This window comes from Jaculus jaculus, chromosome 19 (assembly GCF_020740685.1).
Source record: "Jaculus jaculus isolate mJacJac1 chromosome 19, mJacJac1.mat.Y.cur, whole genome shotgun sequence".
Classification (NCBI taxonomy): domain Eukaryota; kingdom Metazoa; phylum Chordata; class Mammalia; order Rodentia; family Dipodidae; genus Jaculus; species Jaculus jaculus.
The window spans coordinates 58,060,726-58,076,078 of NC_059120.1; the positions used below are offsets into that span (position 1 = coordinate 58,060,726).

General features: G+C 49.5%; 1 protein-coding gene across 6 annotated transcripts in view; it reads right to left on the reverse strand.

Annotated features, from left to right (window-relative positions):
* Nucleotides 1-14,343, reverse strand: part of Adar (adenosine deaminase RNA specific) — a 45,198-nt gene extending 30,855 nt beyond the window's left edge. For 4 of the 6 annotated variants that reach the window (XM_004667225.2, XM_045138214.1, XM_045138218.1 and 1 more), the window contains exon 1: nucleotides 14,255-14,343. The gene's annotated coding sequence lies outside the window, so the exon portion shown is untranslated. The remainder of the gene's footprint in view (nucleotides 1-14,254) is intronic. The other 2 variants (XM_045138215.1, XM_004667224.2) reach the window with 1 other exon arrangement.
* Between the last annotated feature and the right edge of the window lie 1,010 nt (nucleotides 14,344-15,353).

A 15,353-nucleotide genomic window follows, 5' to 3' on the forward strand; every position in this document is an offset into this window, starting at 1 on the left:
CCCGGAGCCTTGTTTCTCTTCCTCCAGGTCACCAGACCCGCCATGTGCCTCTCGGGACTGTTTCTCCTCCTCCCTACGCCACAGCCCACTCCCTCAGACGCCAGCTCAAGCCCCAGGCAGCGCTTAGCAACCGCATCCTTTTTTTTTTTTTTTTTTGCAGCTCTCCAAACTGCTTCCTTGCTGCGTGTTGCACCAGACATTTCCCATTTCTTCGTGTGGTTTTGATTAATGTCAGTCTCTCTTATGAAAGGTCCATGTGGCCAGAGCTATGCTAGGTTTTTTTTTTTTTTCCATTTTTTTCAAGGAAGGGTCTCACTCTAGCCCAGGCTGACCTGGTATTCACTAGGTAGTCTCAGGCTGGCTTCCAACTCATGGTGATCCTCCTACCTCTGCCTCCCAAGTGCTGGGACTAAAGGCGTGCGCTCAAGTTTTGCCCAGCAGGGTGTGAATGACGCTTCTCAGGGAACAGCAGGTGCTCAACATATTTATATTGAGAGACTGAACATGTTCATTTCCTTGAGGCACGGTCTATAGCTGTCAGATTCCCAGATGGGTGTCCCCCAGATGAAATCCATGCATCATCACTGGTCTAAAGTCTGTTCTTCCCAGGGGCGCACCACAGCTCTGCCTTGAGACTTCCCAACCCCGCTCTCTGTACCCCATCCCCATTTGGAGCTGTGGTGGATGGCGGGGGGGGGGGGGTTATCCTCTAGGGAGGTGATGTTTCCAGGGTCAAAAACGTTAGGAGCCAGGTAGCAGGATCACTGAGAGTTCAAGGCCACCCTGAGATGACATAGTGAATTCCAGGTCAGCTTGAGCTAGAGTGAGACCCTACCTCGAAAAAACAAGCAAACAACAACAACAACGACAAAGCTAGGCTCGAGCCAGGCTTGGGGGGCAGAGGTAGGAGGATCGTGAGGATCGTTGTGAGTTCAAGACCACCCTGACACTACATAGTAAACTGCAGGTCAGCCTGGGCTAGAGAGAGACCCTACCTCAAAAAACAAAAAATGAAACAACAATAAAAAGAGTTAGGCCCGAAGCAACCAATTACAGCAAGCTGTTTATCCTGTGGCCTTGACTCCTTCCCAAACCAGCTACGGGCCTGAAGTCCTGCCTCAAAGGCCAAGCGCCAGCACCTCCTCAGCATCCGCGCTTGCTCGCTGCATGGCTGGTGCTAAACCCGGGCAACACGGGTCAGCAAGTGGCCCCGGAGGTTTTATCTGCAGAGACCGTGCTGCATGGCTTTGAAAGCCAAGCATCTTCCGGCCCGTCCACACTGATCTCCACAGCCCATTTGCCCTGGACCAGTTCTCTGCTAGGCAGAATCTATATTTCTCTTTAACACAGTGTAAGGCAAGCAGGCAGGCAGGAATTGTGGACAAAGGCGGGTCAGCCTCCCAGAGACTGACCTGGCTACTCTCCTTTAACCCCAAGCTGATCAAGAGGATCACTTCTTCTGAGCAGGTACTGCTCACCTGAAACAGTCTCCTTGTTTAGGAAATCCCAGGGTTGAGCAGTACAAAGGGGGTAATAGTCTTTTTTAAAAAATATATATATATTTTTTATTTTTAGAGAGAGAGAGAGAGAGAGAGAGAAAGAGAGCACAAGAGAGCTGGTGACTCTGGGGCCTCAGCCACTGCAATCGCACTCCAGATGCTTGCGCCACCTAGTGGGCATGTGTGACCTTGTGCTTGCCTCACCTTTGTGCCTCTGGCTTATGTGGGCTCTGGAGAGTCCACATGGTCCTCAGGCTTCACAGGCAAGTGTCTTAACCACTGAGCCATCCCTCCAGCCCAAGAATGTTCTTTAAAACAACAAGGACTGTCTGTCATAGATCTTCAGCCGGTATTCTACTTTGAATTCAACATTGTCACTAAAATCAGAAATAAAGCACGGAGGGCTACCCTTACCATTGTCATGTCTTTCCTTTATTCTCAGGTGAACTGCTGTTAACATCCTAACATTGCCAATACTGGCAAAGGTTCTGTAACCCGAGTGCACATTTAACCAGTGCCCCTGTCTGTTGTTAAGACAACAGCATGTTCTTTTGTTTTAAAATATTTACTTATCTATGAGACAGCGAGAGAGAATGGGCATACCACAGCCTTCAGCATGCATCACCCTGTGCATCTGGCTAACATGGGTCCCAGGGAATCGAACTTGGGCCCTTTGGCTTTTCAGGCAAGTGCCTTAACTAAGTGCTAAGCCATCTCTCCAGCCCAAGACAACAGCATGCTGTCTGTCATAGATCTTCAGGCTTCAATGCTGTATAGCACATCTATGAAGCACATGGATGCTCTAGCATGTTCTAGAACACAAGGCAGAAATAACTGACAAGCTATTAAAAAGCAAAGGGCAGGTGTGGTGGTGCACGCCTTTGAACCCAGCACTCGGGAGGCAGAGTTAGGATCGCTGTGAGTTCGTGGCCAGCTTGAGACTACAGAGTGAATTCCAGGTTAGCCTGGGCTAGAGTGAGACCCTATCTCAAAACAAAACTAAAAAAAAAAACCCCCAAAACCCAAAACAAACAAAAAAAGTAGATGACTTGCAGGTGAAGGCCTTATATAACTCTTGCTAATAATTCAAGAGGGTCAACTGGATGACTCTTAGAACCAATATCCACTGTGGGGTGTGGCTCAACACAAGAGGAAAACACAGAAAAAGAGAAAGCAAAACAGGTCAGAGTGTGTGTGTGTGTGTGTGTGTGTGTGTGTGTGTGTGTTGACTCCCACTGCATGATGGGAAATCCAAAGCAGCCAGTGAGAAGGCGAGGCTGTTCAAGAGGGAGCCTGGACAAGTGGCGGAGTATTTGGGGGTGGGGGCGGGAGTCCAGTCTTATTTTAATAAACCAAAACAACCTGCACATGTATTAAAGGATTAGGCCTAAGAACCTTCAATAAAAACAAGAAAGCCCAGGAGGAGCGCACATGCGCAGATCTGTTTCTCAGCAACAGAGGATAAGCTGATAGTTCACCGCAGACAGAAAGTGCGCATTCAGAGAAGTGACAAAACGCTTGAAAATGTTCTTGACAAAACGTGTTTTTTTTTTTTTTTTGTTAAATGTCTGAAATTTCTATAATCTTTTTCTGGAGTGAACAGAGCAAGGCCTCAAACCATTTCAAAAACTCTTCTGGGGCTGAAATAATGGCTTAGTGGTTAAGGCACTTGCCTGAGAAGCCTAGAGACCCAGGTTCGATTCCCCAGTACCCACATAAGCCAGATGCAAGATGGCACATGAGTCTGGAGTTCATTTGCACTGGCTGGAGGCCTTGGTGCTCCCATTCTCTATCTGCCCCCCTCTCTCAAATAAATAAATAATTAAAAAAAACCTCTTCTGACAAATACTGTAGAAATGCACAGGGTTACTGCGCGTGGTGGCGCATGCCTTTAATCCCAGCACTGGGGAGGCAGAGGTAGGAGGATCGCCGTGTGTTTGAGGCCACCCTGAGACCTCGTAGTGACTTCCAGGTCAGCCTGGGATACAGTGAGACCCTGCCTCAAAAAAACCAAAAAAGAAAGAAAGAAAGAACTGCACAGGGTCTCTGCAGACCCAGGCACACTGAGCCTAGCTACAGAATAAAAGTTTAAAGCGCTGTACGTCACTACACCAGACCCCAGCACCACGGTCGGTCGCGACACATGGGCAAGCCAGCACTTTCACATCTGCGTAAAGCTCTCACACTCGGGAAAGACACGCGCACCCGTGTGCGCGTGCAGCAATCACGTGCACAGCACTGCAGTGTACCTTCGACTCCTCGTAAGCACGCTATTATCACCCCCACTTGACAGAAGAGAAAACTGAGGCGCACAACGCTACAACAGTTGCCCAGGGTTACGCAGTCAGTAACTGGCAGAGGCAAGATTGAGATTTGAGCTCAATGATTCAAGGTGGCTGGCTGCTCTCAACCCACCGGGTCATGCTGCCTCGCGGAAACAAAGAAGTGCAAACACCCACAAGCATTGGAGGCATAGCCAACCACACCAATGCCACGAAAACACAGCACCGTCGCTGGGCGTGGTGGCGCCCGCCTTTGATCCCAGCATTTGGGAGGCAGAGGTAGGAGGATCGCTGTGAGTTCGAGACCACCCTGAGACTCCATAGTGAATTCCAGGTCAGCCTGGGCTAGAGTGAGACCCTACCTCGACAAACCAAAACCAAACCAAAACAAACAACAACAACAAAAAAACGTAGCACAGTCTATATTTTCACCCATAAAATCCTCAAGCTAAAAATGAGGCAGGGCTGGAGAGATGGTTCAGTGCTGAAAGGCGCTTGCTTGCAAAGCCTGGTGGCCCGGGGTTCAATTCCCCAGTATCCAGATGCATAAAGTAGCGTGTGCATCTGGAGTTTGCAGTGGCAGGAGGCCCTCATGCACCTATATTCTCTCTCTCAAATAAACAAATAAAAATATTAATTAAAAAAAAACCTGGAACGGGGTGTGGTGGCCCACGCCTATAGTTCAGCACTCAGGGGGAAAGGGCAGGAGACTTGCTAAACTGGTTCAACTGTTGGAGGTGATCCTGTGCTACAGAACAAGTTCCAGGCCCACAGGGCTACACAGTGAGACTCTGGCTCCCAAAACACACACACACACACACACACACGCACGCACGCACGCACACACGCACATGGTTTACTTTGAGAACTTGGAATGCTGGTTTGGGACTTCACAGGCATCTTCACCATCTAATCTTAGATTCTTGGAATCCACCCTGGTTTCCTCCAAAATTGTTCTCAGATCTGCTTTAGGGCGCTGCCACCTCTCTTGAGCCCTGCAGAGGTTACCCATGAATCTTAGGACAAATGCCCAGGTCCCAAACAAGGTCTTCAGTATCACCTAGCCCTGCCTGGCCTCACCCGTCTTTACAAAAAGCACACTCTACCCCATTCGCCCAAAGGCCACGTAGCGCTCTGGTAGGCTAGAAAAACTCAACACCCCCCCCACCCCCACTTTTCTCTGCCAGCTCCTTTCCAGGCGCAGAGAGCATGTAACGTTTACAACGACAGCCCTTCATCACGGTCTATCACTCGCTGCAGCGGCATGGCCATTTGATTAATCGTGTCTGTCTGGCCTGGGTGGTGGCCACCATGGACTCCTGCCACATGGGCTCAGCACAGAGCAAAAGCAGCAGCCACCCAGAGAAGCGGAGGACATACCAGCACTAGGAGGCTGAGGTGGGCTAGTAAATGCATAAAATAAAAATAAGAGGGCCGGAGAAAGCCAGGCGTGGTGGCGCACGCCTTTAATCCCAGCGCCTGGGAGGCAGAGGTAGGAGGATCGCCATGAGTTCGAGACCACCCTGAGACTACATAGTGAATTCCAGGTCAGCCTGGGCCAGAGTGAGACCCTACCTCAAAAACCCCCCAAAACAAGAAGAACAACAACCTGACAGCCTAGGTTCAACTCCCCAGCACCCACATAAAGCCAGATGCACAAAATGGCACATGTGCCTGCAGTTTGTTTGCAATGGAAGGAGGCCCTGGTGCACATGTACACTCTGTGCGTGCGTGCGTGTGTATGTGTGTGTGCCTCTTTTTCTCTCAAGTAAGTGAAAAAAAAAAAAGAGAAAAGAAAAAAAATAGGGGCTGGAGAGATGGCTTAGCAGTTAAGGCATTTGTTTGCAATGCCTAACAACCCAGGTTCAACTCCCCAGTACCTACATGTAAATCCAGTCGCACAAGGTGGCGCATGTGTCTGGAATTTGTTTGCAGCTGCTGGAGGTCCTGGTGTGCCCTCACTCATTCTCACCCTCCCATCTCTACTTGCAAAGAAATAAAGTTGTATAAGCGTCCTCCTCCTCCCCATCTTCCTCTTCTTCTTTTTTACATTTTTATTTGTGAGCAGAGAGAGAGAAGAGAGACAGATAGAAAGAGAATGGTCCTGGGAATCAAACCTGGGTCCTTTGGCTTTGTAGGCAAATGCCTTAACTGCCAAGCCATCTCTCCAGCCCTTGTTTGTTTGTTTGTTTGTTTGTTTGTTTGTTTGTTTGAGGTAGGGTCTTGCTCTAACCTAGGCTGACCTGGAATTCACTATGCAGTCCCAGGCTGGCCTTCTTACACTTACGGTGATCCTCCTTCCGCTGGATGTTTTTTGGGACAGGGGTTGTTTTTTTAAGGTAGGGTGTCACTCTGGTCCAGGCTGACCTGGAATTAACTATATAGTCTCAGGGTGGCCTTGACTCACGTCAGTTCTCTTAACTCTGCCTCCCGAGTGCTGGGATTAAAGGTGTGCACCACCGCGCCTGGTTTATTCTGCCTTTTGAGTGCTAGGATTAAAGGCATCCACTACCACCCCCAGCTATCTCCCCATTTTCTATTGTGATTAAAAAAAAAAACAAAACAAAACAACCCGGGCTGGAGGGATTGGCTTAGCAGTTAGGAGTTTGTCTGCAAAGCCAAAGGACCCAGGTTCGATTCCCCAAGACCCACATAAGCCAGATACACAAGGGGACACAAGCGTCTGGACTTTGCAGTGGCTGGAGCCTGGCACACCCATTCTCTCTCTCTCTCTCCCTTTCTTCCTCCCTCTTTCTCTCTGTCAAATAAATGCAAAAATAAATAAAAATAAAATATTTTTCAAAAAATCTAATATTTACTATCTGAAACCATTTTTTCTTTTTGCCCTTTCTAGGCAGGGTCTCGCTGTAGCCCAGGATGACCTGGAATTCACTCTGTAATCCTAAACTGGCCTCAAATTCAAAGCAATTCTCCTGCCTCTATATCCCAAGTGCTGGAATTAACGGTGTACACCACCATGCCCGCCTCCTCAACCATTTTTTTTTTTTTAGTTTGTGAAGTGGTAGGCCTGGGTTTTTATTTTTTTATTTGACAGAGAAAGAGGGAGAGAGACAGTGACAGAATGGGGGAACCAGGGCCTCCAGCCACTGCAAATGAGCTCCAGATGCATGTTCCCCCTTATGCGAATGGCTAACGTGGGTCCTGGGAAACCAAACCTGGGTTCTTTGGCTTTGCAGGCCAACGCCTTAACCACTAAGCCATCCCTCCAGCCCGGGCCTAGATTTTTAAAAAATTTTTATTAACATTTTCCATGATTATTAAATATATCCCATGGTAATTCCCTCCCTCCCCACCCCCACACTTTCCCATTTGAAATTCCATTCTCCATCATATTACCTCCCCATTACAATCATTGTAATTACATATATACAATATCAACCTATTAAGTATCCTCCTCCCTTCCTTTCTCTACCCTTTATGTCTCCTTTTTAACTTACTGGCCTCTGCTACTAAGTATTTTCCTTCTCACGCAGAAGCCCAGTCATCTGTAGCTAGGATCCACATATGAGAGAGAACATGTGGCGCTTGGCTTTCTGGGCCTGGGTTACCTCACTTAGTATAATATTTTCCAGGTCCATTCATTTTTCTGCAAATTTCATAACTTCATTTTTCTTTACTGCTGAGTAGAACTCCATTGTATAAATGTGCCACATCTTCATTATCCACTCATCTGTCCTCAACCATTTTTTAAAAAATATTTTTATTTATTCATTTATTTGCAAGGAGAGAGAGAAAGAATATGAATGAGAGAGAGGAAATGAATGCACAAGGCTTCTAGCCACTGCAAACAAACTCCAGACGCATGTGCCATTTTGTGCATCTGAGTTTACCTTGGTACTGGGGAACTGAACCTACATTTTCAGGCAAGTGCCTTAACAATTGAGCCGTCTCTCCAGCCCCCAACTTTATTCTATTATCATTATTATTATTATTATTGAATTTTTGAGGTAAGGTCTCACTTTGGTCTAGGCTAAGCTGGAATTTACTATGGAGTCTCAGGGTGGCCTCAAACTCACTGCGATCCTCCTACTTCTGCCTCCCGAGTGCTGGGATTAAAGGCATGCACCACCACGCTGGGCTCAACTTTATTCTTTTTCTTAAAATTTTTATTTATTTATTTATTTGAGAGAGACAGACACAGAGAGAAAGACAGATAGAGGGAGAGAGAGAGAATGGGCGCGCCAGGGCTTCCAGCCTCTGCAAACGAACTCCAGACGCGTGCGCCCCCTTGTGCATCTGGCTAACGTGGGGCCTGGGGAACCGAGCCTCGAACCGGGGTCCTTAGGCTTCACAGGCAAGCGCTTAACCGCTAAGCCATCTCTCCAGCCCTCAACTTTATTCTTAATAGCCCCACACTGGAACAATCCGAACGCCCTTCAAGCGGTGACTAAACCTGGTGCCTTTTGACAGGGCGCACGCTGGCACACGCAGCATGGGTACACTTGCGGCAAGAGGCGGCGAGGTTACTCTGGGCACCAGCCTGAAAGGACTTAGAATGGAGTCAGACAAACACAGGAGTTAGCGTGGCCCCCCAGGACACTGCTTGGCTTGGGCAATAAACACATCCTTTCCTAAACAACGCACCCAACAACCTGGACCCCCCCCCCCCCCGCACCCAGCTGATGGTATATACCCCAGCAATGAGTTACTTCTCTCACTCCTTTAGTGACCATTGTGACCAATTCCTATTCAGATAGTTTTATACAGATCCAGGATAGGAATGAGCCAACCTGGGCTAGAGTGAGACCCTACCTCGATAAAACAGAAACAAAACACACACACACAATTCTGAAAGGTTCTCTCATACAGGTGGGATTCCTGGCTGGCTCCTTGGCTCTGGCCTCTACAGGAAGAGACCATGTAGGGACAAAGCCTCTGCCTTTGGGTGTCCTGCAGAACTAGAGTTTCACAGCTTTATGGTAAGATTGTACCTATCAGCCAGACCAGAATCCTCATGACACCACCTCAGCATTTTCCCCCTGTGGGCAGATTTTCATCCATTCCTGCAGTAAACACTGACGAGGCATCTGCTGTCTAGGCTCTAAAGAGAAAAGGCCTCACCTCAAAGCAAAACAACAACAAAAGGCAAAATTCCTTTTCTCATTGTTCTCATGAAGCTGCTATTCCAGTGAGAGACAAGAATAAACAGTAAGGGCTGGAGAGATGGCTTAGCGGTTAAGGCATTTCCCTGCAAAGCCAAAGGATCCCAGTTTGATTCTCCAGGACCCACATAAGCCTGATGCACAAGGGGGCAGTGCATCTGGAGTTCGTTTGCAGTGGCTGGAGGTCCTGGTGCGCCCATTCTCTCTCTCTCTCTGCCTCTTTTTCTCTCTCAAATAAATAAATAAATAATTTTTTTTTTTTAAAGAAGAATAAACAGATAGCTCAGTGCGCTGTCCCTTGTCCACAGCCATTCATTTACAACGTCACAAGAGAGCTGTAAGGTCACCCACTTAAGGCTGTCAGTATCTTCAGCTGTGTCACTGTGTGCAGAGTGAGGTACTCAGGGAGGCCGAGGGAGGAGGATCACCATGAGTTTGAAGCCAGACTGGGCCACAGAGTGAGTTGTAGGTCAGCTGGGCTGCAGTCAGATGCTGCCTTTAAAAAAAAACATATTTATTTATTTATCATTTGATGGAGAGAATGGGCATGCCAGGACCTCCAGCTACTGCAAACAAACTCCAAACGCATGTACCGCCATGTGCATCTGGTTTACATGGCTCCTGGGGAATCAAACCTGGGCCCTTTGGCTTTGCAGGCAAGTATCTCAACCACTAAGCCATCTCTCCAGCCCAGATCCTGCCTTAAAAAAAAAGGCTCTTAATGTTCATACCCTTATAATAATGCTACTCTCACTTTTGGTAGAGAATCTTCTCTTTTCTGATGGCAATGACCTTGGGATGACTCAGAAGGCATCATGGTGCTGGAAAGAAGTGACCGGAGTACTCAGTACTGCAATATCTCTATCACACCTTCCAAGGCTCAGGGTCTAATGCGGAAGAGGTGGCGGAAAGAATGTTAGAGCCGAAGGAAGGGTAAAACTCCTTACAACATGCTCCCCCCAGATACAAAATGGCCTGGATATCCATGACCTCGCAGTGCCCGACACTACCTACACAAGACCATCACAAGAGGAGGAAAAGATCATGACGTCAAAATAAAAGAGAGACTGACTGAGATGGGGAGAATGGAGTTTCAAAGGGGAAAGTGGAGGGAGGGAGAGTATTACCATGGGATATTTTTTTATAATCATGGAAGTTGTTAATAAAAATTTTTTTTGAAAAAAAAACAAAGGTATAGAGAAGACAAGGCCCAAGAGCGTCCCCACACATCATTTCTGCCCCAGAATCCAGCCACACCAGAAGCTCATCTTTTGACTTTTATCTAAACAGGCTGACCTCGAACTTGCAACATAACCAAGAATGACCTTGAGCTCCTGACCCTCCTGCCTCGACCTCCTGGGTGTGGGGTTACAGGCAGGTGACGCCATGTCCCCTTTATGCAGTGCTGGGGATCAAACCCAAGACTTGGGGATTGTACCAGGCGAGCAGTCAACCAACTGAGCTACATCCCAGCCCCACCTTTGGACCTTCAGTCAAATGATCAAAGCAACAACAAGATGCCTTTTGCTTACATTGACCTCCTGACATTTGCAACTAGATTAACACGTCTTCTTTTTGGAAATGAGCTTTACTTTTTTTCAAAATTTATTTGAGAGAGAGACAGACAGAGACAGAGACAGACAGAGAGAGAGAGAATGGGCACGCCAGGGGCTTCAGCCGCTGCAAAGGAACTCCAAATGCGTGCGCCCCCTTGTGTGCACGTGCGGCATTGCGTGCCTGCGTCACTACCTCTGGCTGACGTGGCACCTAGAGATTCGAACGTGAGTTCTTAGGCTTTGCAGGAAAGCGCCTTATCCACTAAGGCATTTATCCAGCCCAAGAGCTTCACTTTTTTCCTAGGTATTTTTATTTTATTTATGTGTGAGCTTCACTTAAAAAAAATATGTATGTGTGTGTATATATATATATATATATATATGTATGTATGTATGTATGTATGTATGTATGTATGTATTTATTTGAGAGAGTGAGAGACAAAGAGGCTGACAGAGAGGGAGAATGGGGCATGCCGGGGCCTCCTCCTACATGCGAACTCCTGATGCACGGGGTCACTTTGTGCATCCGGCTTACATGGAACTGGGGAATCAAACCTGGGCTTTCAGGTTTTGCAAGCAAGCACCCATAGCCGCCGAGCCATCATCTATCTCCCCAGCCCCGAGCTTCATGTTTCGTGTGTGGCAGAGGTACGGAAGGAAAGTGGGACCGACGTCAGTCTCTCCCTCCGCGTCTGGTAACGATGGAGGAATAGGCACGTGGTATGGGAAGAGAGCGTGAACCCCGCCGGTGGCGGGGGAACAAAGGGTTGTGCGTCTGTGCCACAGGCTAGGATGAGTGAACTGTACACACCTAACAGCTCACTATAGTGCCCTAGGCCACGCCGAGAGCCAAGTGACACACAGTAGTCAATTAAGAAAACTGGGCCTGGTGGCATAAGCCTGTCCCCAGCCACCCAGAATCTGGCTAAGGAAGGAGTCCAAAGCAGGCATAGGCCACAGAATAAATTCAAGGCCAGCCTGAGCAACTTAAGAGAGACCTTGTTTCAAAATAAAACATAAAGAGAGGGTTCGGAAGCCGGGCGTGGTGGCACACACCTTTAATCCCAGCACTCCGGAGGCAGAGGTAGGAGGATCGCCGTGAGTTCAAGGCCACCCTGAGACTACTTAGTGAGTTCCAGGTCAGCCTGGGCTAGAGTGAGACCCTACCTCGAAAAAAGAAAAAAAAAAGAGTTCGGTACAGCTCAGTGGTAGGCTGCTTGCCTAGCATGTATGAAGCCCTGGGTTCAATCCCTAATGCCATAAGCAATAAATTAAGAAACATCTGAACACCAAAACCACCACACGTTTCAAGCCAGCTTACTACTCCCACATTAATGCACACGAGTCACTGATCTTTCCCCAACCCTTCGATTTTGAAAGAAATGTAGTGTTTTCACACACTTTATCTAGAACACATGACAGAAAGCAGCTGTGCCCACGGGCCCAAGTCTGACAGATGCTGTAGCAAAGCAAATTGCTCTAGCTCGGGAGATCCCCGCCAAGGCTCAGAGGCTTACCTCTGCCGCCCGCACGTTTAAAGAGCTCTAATCAGTTGGTCACAGATAATAATACCAACCCTGGGCCGAAAGAAAGCTTCAACCCTTCAAATCCAGGAAACAGAAAGACACTCGTGTTACAGTGGGCCGGGGTCTAGAAACAGCTAGCTTAAGGAGGCTTTGTGGGGTAAGCCCTGCGTTTCCCTCTGGCAGGAGTTAACATGTTACCCCCTTTCCACGAGCAATTACCAAATACCTGCTGTATGTCCAGGATCCCACAGCACTGTATGCCCACACTCATGAGCCCTTCCTTTATTCTTGGGGAAAAGGAGAACTCTTAGTTCACATCTGGACAAAAGTGGATCAGATGTAAAAAATGTAATGTGTCACTGGAACAATTCCATGTCATTCGCGCAGCCAACGCTGGCCCTCTGAGCCCTGTCTCCCGCCTCCCTTCCTCCACTGGGTCACCTTCACACTGCCGGGACACCGGTCATTGACAAAGATTAAGTCTCAAAAGCACACAGCCCGGTGGTCTGGCTTCACGTTCCGGTTCCATAAGTAGTGTTGGGATCTTGGCCAGGCCTCATCTCCTCCATCTGTAGAATGGGGGTGCTACCTAGTACACCAGGTTTTTGGCGAGATTAAATAAGTCAGTATATGTGAAGTGCCTGACAGTTTCGGGCACAGAACAAATGCTCAAAAAAGACAAGCTATAATTAGAAGAAAGTGAAGTCTTAAATCTCTAGTTCTAGAATTTGTAAAAAAAAAAAAAATTATTTAATAGCAAGAGAATGAAAATGAATGAATTTGAGCATGCCAGTGCCTCCTGCCACTGTAAACAAACTCCAGACACATGTGCCACTTTGTGCATCTGGCTATAGGTGGGTACTGAAGTATCGAACCCAGGCCATCAGGCTTTGCAAGCAAGTGCCTTTAACTGCCGAGCCATCTCCCTGGTCCCAGCTCTAGAGTTCTGTGTCGTCCACGGCAGTGGGATAATTAATGGCTGAACAAGTAAACAGCAACCAGGCCTCCAACCTTGTAAACAGCTATTAACGAGAACCCCTCAGTAACTGATCAAGTTCAAATGCCCGAGTACCGGGCCCAAAAAATAACCAACCACTTCAAATGCCGACAGCCAGACGACGTAGATATAATGATGAAGTCCATAAGCCCAAGGAGCGGGCAGAGAGGTTACTCACTGAATGTCACACCGCTGAGAAGTGGGCAGATCTGACTCAGTTTATGCCCGCCCCCTTCCTCCCTCTCCCTCCCTCCCTCCCTCTCTCTCTCTCTTTCTTTCGCTCTGGGCCTTCCATACAGCAAAGCACTCAACTGTAAATAACAAGCCAGGTATTTCAGGGTCTTTAAAAAAAAAAAAGATGGGAGTGAGGCCTCTTGAATAGGGAAAGAAGTTGGCATCACCACTCTACAACTGCCCCACACTTTGCTGCTCCTGCGTTGTCTGCCCCCAGTGCCCTGTTCCAAGAGCATCCACACCCGGGCCCGGGCCTCCCGCAGCCACTGGTCCCCAGCTATCTGCTCGCTCGCAGAGGCCGTTCCCCAAACTCTTGGCACCCGCACGCCGCACCCCGGAGCCGGCTTACCCTCCAGATAGGGAGTGGTGGTGGTTTTCTTTTCTTTTCTTTCTTTCTTTTTTTTTTTTTTTTTGGTGGTGGTGGTGGTTGGGGGGGGGGGAGATGTCCAAGAACCAAGCCGAAGCGATGGAGGAATTGGGATGGGAGGTGGTGACGCAACGAGGCCTCCTGCACCAGGGCCAGATGGAGGCTGAGCGCAGCTGCCGCGACCCGGCTCGGGGTGAGGTTTGTTGTTTTTTTTGGGGGGGGGGGGTTGGATAAGCGGGGGAGAGCTCCACGAAGCGGCCGTCCACGCTCCCCACTCTCCTAGCCCGAGCCGGGCACCCAGGGGCAGCGGGGCATCGCCGCCCGCGCCCGGGGCGAGGCAGCCCGCGGCGTGCGCGCAGGAGGCGTGTGCCGGCGAGTGGTACCCAGCGGCTCGGCGCCTGCATCCGCGCGCAGCCTCCCGCCGCCCCCAGGGATGCCGCCGGACCCCCCCCCCCACCGCCCGCCCCGGCCCCCAACACCTGCCGCATCCCCGACCCTGACGACCACCTCGGGGAGGCGGTGTGTGTGTGGGGGGGGCGGCGTCACCATCACCTCCACCACCGCCATCACCCCCCGCGCCTCGGCTTCCGACACACGGACGGACCGACGGACAGCCGACCGAGACTGGACAGGCCGTGGTGACCCGGGCAGGGCGAGGGACCGACCTTACCCACGCCGCCGCGCTCCTGGCCGCCGCCGGCTGCTCCGCATGCCGCCGAGCCGGGACCCTTGCCTCCGCCCCCGGCACCGCGCGCGGTCCTCCACCTCCAGAGCAGGGGGGGTGTGGGGGGGAGGATAAAAATAAATAAATAAAAATCAATGGCCTGGGCGCAGGTTGGTGACATCATTGGTGCGCCGCCGGCGTGGGAGGGAGGCACACGTGACGCCTTTCCTCTTTTGTTTGCGTCCAAGGGAGGCTGGCTGTTCTCGGCTCCTCCGCGCTGAGTGTGGCCCGAGCCCCGGAGGGTCTTGTGGGCGTGATGGGGACTGGGTACTCGGCGAAGGATACTGATTTTTATTTTTATTTTATTTCATTTTATTTTATTTTTTGGCTCAAGCCAAAATTTGGTTTGGCTCTCCCACGGCCTGAGAATAAGGACAGGTGCAGTCCTCTTTTATAAGTGGATTTATGGCTCATCGGCTAAGGCGTTTGCCTACAAAGCCGAAGGACCTCGGTTCGATTCCCCACGAAACCCACTTAAGCCAGATGCACAAGGTGGCGCATGCGTCTGGAGTTTGTTTGCAATAGCTCTGGCTGCCCATTTCTCTCTCTCTCTCTCACTTTGCCTGTATCCCTCTCTCAAATAAATAAGGAAATAAATAAAAATAAAATAAGTGGATTTAGTTCCTCTGCTGCGAAGTGCGTGGAAAGATACGTGACCCGGAGGTGGCCGCAGCCAAAGCATTCTTTGCACGCTCAGGAGGTCCCAGGCTCACATCATAAGATGCAGAGACTCCGGCCCAATAATTCAGGAAAGCAAGGAAATTTCCGAAGCGAGTCAGGGCTTCCCAGCTGCAGTCTGCCTTACCTGTGGCTAGCGGATGTTTGGCACGCTTTCAACATCCCTACGCAAACGTGTCTGGATGGCTAGAAATCTGCCTACTTGGCGATGTTGAAAACGCGTAGAGATGGCTGGGGCTGGAGAGATGGCTCAACAGTTAAAAGCACTTAACCTCCTGGGCTCCGTTCCCCAGTACCCACTCAAATCGACATGCCCAAAGTGTGCATGTGTCTGGAGTTCAGTTGCAGCATCGCGAGGCTTGGTCAC